Source organism: Diaphorina citri, unplaced genomic scaffold (genome assembly GCF_000475195.1).
Source record: "Diaphorina citri unplaced genomic scaffold, Diaci psyllid genome assembly version 1.1 scaffold2855, whole genome shotgun sequence".
Lineage (NCBI taxonomy): Eukaryota > Metazoa > Arthropoda > Insecta > Hemiptera > Psyllidae > Diaphorina > Diaphorina citri.
Genome location: NW_007380271.1, coordinates 14,890 through 21,829, shown reverse-complemented (window position 1 = coordinate 21,829; position 6,940 = coordinate 14,890). Strand labels below are relative to the sequence as shown.

At 43.7% G+C, this 6,940-nt stretch overlaps 1 long non-coding RNA gene across 1 annotated transcript; it reads left to right on the top strand.

Moving 5' to 3' along the window:
- The first annotated feature begins 660 nt into the window (after nt 1-660).
- Nucleotides 661-6,570, top strand: LOC113471715. Its single transcript, XR_003394307.1, has 2 exons — nt 661-711; nt 6,047-6,570. It is a non-coding gene; the product is annotated as an uncharacterized LOC113471715 (long non-coding RNA).
- The last annotated feature ends 370 nt before the right edge of the window (nt 6,571-6,940 follow it).

Below are 6,940 nucleotides of genomic sequence, written 5' to 3'. Positions count from 1 at the left end.
AGTGACCATAACTGACTATTGACTAACCAATAAAAGTGACCATCACATGCCTGCCGTTTGCAAAGGCAAAAAGCATAATTATGGAACAAGAAACAACCCACACACACAACAAATGTTGACTTTGTGGACAAGGGACAGGGTCACCTATATTTAAGAACGAGAAGTAAATGGAGGTATGAAATGTTAAGGAGGGGATAATAGTGAGATGAAGGAAGAGAACCAGACTAGTTAGCTTGAATGGTAGCGCGTCTGCCTTGTAAAAGCTAGGTCGCGGGTTCGCTTCCCGTCAGGGGCGGATTTTATCCAACACAGATTAGGTTCGATCTCGCAACGGCTAGCTTTCTCTATCCTATATGTATTCCTTCTCTCTCTTCGCTTTGGGGACGAGAAGACCGTAGCAATTTTATTTTATTTTATTATTTTTTTTTTTTTTTAACAAGTTTCCATTTATATTTGATCGACAAAAAACTCAGAACATACATTTTTCTTATAAATGGTATACCCATCCGTATAAGCAGAGCTTGTGTCACGGATGGGGAGTTACAGTTCCCTCTATCAAACCTCTTGAAACCAAGGAAGGGAAAAAGGATCACCTGCTGCCAGTCCAAATCTAATATAAAAACGTGGACAGATAGAGCTGAAAGAAAGATACAGCAAAAGGTGTTAATAGGTAGGTACTACCTACAGTTGTATCAGAGTGTTGAAAGGTAGGTAGGTAGGTAGGTAGGTAGGTAGGTAGGTAGGTACTCTATCTAAACTCTAAGCTAGAGGGGATGTGACGGTGAGAGAAAAGTTGAACACAGATACATCAAAGAGAAAAAACAGAGAGACACGAAAGAGAACAAGGACAAGAGAGAGAGAAAGAGAGAACAAGAGGGAAAGAGATAAAGAGAAAGGGAGCTAAAGAGACGCGGAGGGAGAGAGAAAGAAAGAAAGGAAATTCTCTCCTCTTACGCAGAACAGAACGACAGAGAGAGAGCGAGAGAGAGAGAGATAAAGAGAAAGGGAGCTAAAGAGACGCGGAGGGAGAGAGAAAGAAAGAAAGGAAATTCTCTCCTCTTACGCAGAACAGAACGACAGAGAGAGAGCGAGAGAGAGAGAGATAAAGAGAAAGGGAGCTAAAGAGACGCGGAGGGAGAGAGAAAGAAAGAAAGGAAATTCTCTCCTCTTACGCAGAACAGAACGACAGAGAGAGAGCGAGAGAGAGAGAGATAAAGAGAAAGGGAGCTAAAGAGATTTTTTTGTTTTTTTTTTTTTTTTTTTTTTTTTTTTTTTTTTTTTTTTTTTTTAAGAGGTTTGACAGAGGGAACTTTAACTGCTATGGTCTTATCGTCCCGAAATCGAGGAGAGAAGGAAGACAGGATAGGAGAAAGCCAGCCGTTTCCGAGAACGAACATTATCCCATCAGGATAAAATCCGCCCCGGGCGGGAATCGAACCCGCGGCCTAGCGCTTACAAGGCAGACGCACTACCAACTAAGCTAACTAGGCTGGCCTGCTGTTCTCTGTTTAGCTGTTCAATTATTACTTTCTCAGGTGATCCCTTGTCTGCTCCCTGTCACAGGCTTTACCCACCTACCTACACCTACACCCAGTACCTATGTATGTACAGGTTCACTACCTACATACATAGGTACATTACCTACTACCCACATACATAATATAGGTTCACTACCTACCTAGTCTACCTACATAGGTACAGCACCTACACACATAACAACACAAGCAGATATACCTACACCAGTATACCTTCACTACCTACATACATAGGTACAGTACCTACATACAGGTTCACTACCTACATACATAGGTACAGTACCTACATACAGGTTCACTACCTACATACATAGGTACAGTACCTACATACAGGTTCACTACCTACATACATAGGTACAGTACCTACATACAGGTTCACTACCTACATACATAGGTACAGTACCTACATACAGGTTCACTACCTACATACATAGGTACAGTACCTACATACAGGTTCACTACCTACATACATAGGTACAGTACCTACATACAGGTTCACTACCTACATACATAATATAGGTTCACTATTACCTACCTAGTCCACCTACAATACCTACATACTTTACATAGGTACAGCACCTACACACATAAAAACACAAGCAGGTTCTGTAGGTAGGTAGGTACACCGCCAATGTTCATCCCAATTGAACCTGTCACCCTAGGAGTTAGTGCGGGGGTAATGACGCAAACAACTGCCGTGACGTCACAACACACAAGGTTACCATGGCAACATTATAATCATGACGTAAGTCCTTCGCATTCAACTGATAACGAGAAAATTCGACTGAAAAAAAAAAAAATTCGTTCAGTCGACTTCAAACTTGTGTGGGAAGAGCATCGACGATCGCGCAAAAGGACATTTTTTTTTACCAGATTTAATTTTATCATTTTTTTATCTTTTTTGTACTCATTTTTCTCCTTTTTATAGAATCAGTCATTGTAATTTTCTTGTGTTTAAGCGTTGATTTGTTTCCTTTTCCGAGTGTCGATTCAGTATTTTCCAAGTTTTTGTACCATCTTCGCTTTTTTTATCTCTCCTTATCGTTCAATATTTTGTTACCTACTTATATCGTTTTTTGTTTTCTGGACGATTTTCAACCCAAACCGCTCTGATTTTTATTTCTCTTCCGTTTTGTTAACTACTTTTCGTGTTTCTCCGACTTCAGCGTTTATTCTTCCACCGTTGCGGGCTCCGTTGGATTGTGTCGACTCGGTTTAGTGTGCAACGTATTGTACGGATATATAAATTCGCCCTTCAAACGTTGTCTTTGCATGAACTTGGCACTCGGTACGGTTATCGAGTTACCTACTTCGCTTCACTCGGTGACTGAGTTACCTTGTAGCTGAGACACGCTCCTCTAGCTAGGTGAGTTTTAATGAGAAATTCTGTGGTTGGGTGGATGAGCCTCTTCTCCTTTTTATAGAATCAGTCATTGTAATTTTCTTGTGTTTAAGCGTTGATTTGTTTCCTTTTCCGAGTGTCGATTCAGTATTTTCTCAAGTTTTTGTACCATCTTCGCTTTTTTTTATCTCTCCTTATCGTTCAATATTTTGTTACCTACTTATATCGTTTTTTGTTTTCTGGACGATTTTCAACGTAAACCGCTCTGATTTTTACTTCTCTTCCGTTTGTTAACTACTTTTCGTGTTTCTCCGACTTGAGCATTTATTCTTCCACCGTTGCGGGCTCCGTTGGATTGTGTCGACTCGGTTTAGTGTGCAACGTATTGTACGGATATATAAATTCGCCCTTCAAACGTTGTCTTTGCATGAACTTGGCACTCGGTACGGTTATCGAGTTACCTACTTCGCTTCACTCGGTGACTGAGTTACCTTGTAGCTGAGACACGCTCCTCTAGCTAGGTGAGTTTTAATGAGAAATTCTGTGGTTGGGTGGATGAGCCTCCTTTTGGAAAGTCCTGCCACATTAAATAAAGCCATAAAAGAAGTCGTATATGTAAACTTTTGTTGTAAGAAAAAAAAAGAATAATAAATCAAATAAAAAATACACATCCAAGTCGAATAGATCCAGCTTAGTTATTAGATCCATCAGCCTAGCTTTGGATAGTGCGTCTGCCTTGTAGGCGCTAGGTCACGGGTTCGATTCCCGTCCGAAAGTTCGGTCTTGGAACGGCTGACTTTCTCCTAGTTATCCTGTCTTCCTTCTTAGCTTGCAGCTCCTTCTAGCTTGCAGTTTTTTCAAGAGGTTTGACAGAGGGAACTGTAACTGCTAGGGTCTTATCGTCCCGAAATCGAAGAAAGAAGGAAAACAACATAGCTTGCAGCTCCTTCTTAGCTTGCAGCTCCTTCTTAGCTTGCAGCTCCTTCTTAGCTTGCAGCTCCTTCTTAGCTTGCAGCTCCTTCTTAGCTTGCAGCTCCTTCTTAGCTTGCAGCTCCTTCTTAGCTTGCAGCTCCTTCTTAGCTTGCAGCTCCTTCTTAGCTTGCAGCTCCTTCTTAGCTTGCAGCTCCTTCTTAGCTTGCAGCTCCTTCTTAGCTTGCAGCTCCTTCTTAGCTTGCAGCTCCTTCTTAGCTTGCAGCTCCTTCTTAGCTTGCAGCTCCTTCTTAGCTTGCAGCTCCTTCTTAGCTTGCAGCTCCTTCTTAGCTTGCAGCTCCTTCTTAGCTTGCAGCTCCTTCTTAGCTTGCAGCTCCTTCTTAGCTTGCAGCTCCTTCTTAGCTTGCAGCTCCTTCTTAGCTTGCAGCTCCTTCTTAGCTTGCAGCTCCTTCTTAGCTTGCAGCTCCTTCTTAGCTTGCAGCTCCTTCTTAGCTTGCAGCTCCTTCTTAGCTTGCAGCTCCTTCTTAGCTTGCAGCTCCTTCTTAGCTTGCAGCTCCTTCTTAGCTTGCAGCTCCTTCTTAGCTTGCAGCTCCTTCTTAGCTTGCAGCTCCTTCTTAGCTTGCAGCTCCTTCTTAGCTTGCAGCTCCTTCTTAGCTTGCAGCTCCTTCTTAGCTTGCAGCTCCTTCTTAGCTTGCAGCTCCTTCTTAGCTTGCAGCTCCTTCTTAGCTTGCAGCTCCTTCTTAGCTTGCAGCTCCTTCTTAGCTTGCAGCTCCTTCTTAGCTTGCAGCTCCTTCTTAGCTTGCAGCTCCTTCTTAGCTTGCAGCTCCTTCTTAGCTTGCAGCTCCTTCTTAGCTTGCAGCTCCTTCTTAGCTTGCAGCTCCTTCTTAGCTTGCAGCTCCTTCTTAGCTTGCAGCTCCTTCTTAGCTTGCAGCTCCTTCTTAGCTTGCAGCTCCTTCTTAGCTTGCAGCTCCTTCTTAGCTTGCAGCTCCTTCTTAGCTTGCAGCTCCTTCTTAGCTTGCAGCTCCTTCTTAGCTTGCAGCTCCTTCTTAGCTTGCAGCTCCTTCTTAGCTTGCAGCTCCTTCTTAGCTTGCAGCTCCTTCTTAGCTTGCAGCTCCTTCTTAGCTTGCAGCTCCTTCTTAGCTTGCAGCTCCTTCTTAGCTTGCAGCTCCTTCTTAGCTTGCAGCTCCTTCTTAGCTTGCAGCTCCTTCTTAGCTTGCAGCTCCTTCTTAGCTTGCAGCTCCTTCTTAGCTTGCAGCTCCTTCTTAGCTTGCAGCTCCTTCTTAGCTTGCAGCTCCTTCTTAGCTTGCAGCTCCTTCTTAGCTTGCAGCTCCTTCTTAGCTTGCAGCTCCTTCTTAGCTTGCAGCTCCTTCTTAGCTTGCAGCTCCTTCTTAGCTTGCAGCTCCTTCTTAGCTTGCAGCTCCTTCTTAGCTTGCAGCTCCTTCTTAGCTTGCAGCTCCTTCTTAGCTTGCAGCTCCTTCTTAGCTTGCAGCTCCTTCTTAGCTTGCAGCTCCTTCTTAGCTTGCAGCTCCTTCTTAGCTTGCAGCTCCTTCTTAGCTTGCAGCTCCTTCTTAGCTTGCAGCTCCTTCTTAGCTTGCAGCTCCTTCTTAGCTTGCAGCTCCTTCTTAGCTTGCAGCTCCTTCTTAGCTTGCAGCTCCTTCTTAGCTTGCAGCTCCTTCTTAGCTTGCAGCTCCTTCTTAGCTTGCAGCTCCTTCTTAGCTTGCAGCTCCTTCTTAGCTTGCAGCTCCTTCTTAGCTTGCAGCTCCTTCTTAGCTTGCAGCTCCTTCTAGCTTGCAGCTCCTTCTAGCTTGCAGGTCCTTCTTAATAGCTTGCAGCTCCTTCTTAGCTTGCAGCTCCTTCTAGCATGCAGCTCCTTCTATCAAACCTCTTGGAAGAAAAAATCAAATTACCTATTTATTATTTTATTATAATACTCGTAGAAAAGTACCTACATGACAATAACCTATATACTATTAAGAGTATTGAGTAACCAATAAAACCAATAGAAAAAACAAGAGTCTTTAGTGTTAACTTTTACCAGACATACTTACAATCAGAGCTGTATGTAGGAGGGGGCGAGGGTGGCCGGGTCCCCCTTGGGCTTCATTTTTCTCCCTTACTGTAGGCCAGGCTCCGAAAATTTGGGACATCCCCCCCTGTACCCTGTACGTCAATGTTTGTACACTTAGGCCCCCCATGAATAAAATCTTGTATACGGCCCTGCCACACACGTACATAATAGGTACTACATACACTTGTATCAGAGTGTTGAAAGGTAGGTACTAAATACACTTGTATCAGAGTGTTGAAAGGTAAAGGTAGGTACTCTATCTAAACTCTAAGCTAGAGGGGATGTGACGGTGAGAGAAAAGTTGAACACAGATAGATCAAAGGAAAAGAGAAAAAACAGAGAGACACGAAAGAGAACAAGGACAAGAGAGAGAGAAAGAGAGAACAAGAGGGAAAGAGATAAAGAGAAAGGGAGCTAAAGAGACGCGGAGGGAGGGAGAGAGAAAGGGAGGGAAGTAATCTCTCCTCTTACGCAGAACAGAACGACAGAGAGAGAGAGAGAGAGCGAGAGAGAAGAAAGAGAGAGAGAAGAAAGAAGAAAGAAAGAGAGGCAGACTTATCCAAAGTCTTTGGAGTAATTGCACACCAGTGTTAATTGGATAGTTGGACCCTTCGATGGCAGGCATCGAACGAGGGACTGTACGCCAATACTGTTAAGGTCTAATCATCCCGAAATCGAAAAGAGAAGGAAGACAGGATAGGAGATTGCCAGCCGTTCCGAGAACGAACATTATCCGTTCGGGATAATATCCGCCTCGGGCGGGCATTGAACCCGCGGCCTAGCGCTTACAAGGCAGACGCGCTACCAACACCTACCAACCTACATAAGTACATAACTAGGCTGGCAGCCGTGTTCATATTCTATCAACCACAAGTTATACTAAAACATGAAGGTGTGTACTTCGATCGATGCTCGATCGACGGCCCTCGATTATGTCTGGACGCACCTTGAGAAAAAGAGGGAATAACGGGCTTCAGAAGATATTAAGGTATTTTTTGAAGAATTCTTGAAGCTCCAAAAATTCATTATGTGAGGACACTATCTCAGAAACCCCACAAGCTTCTA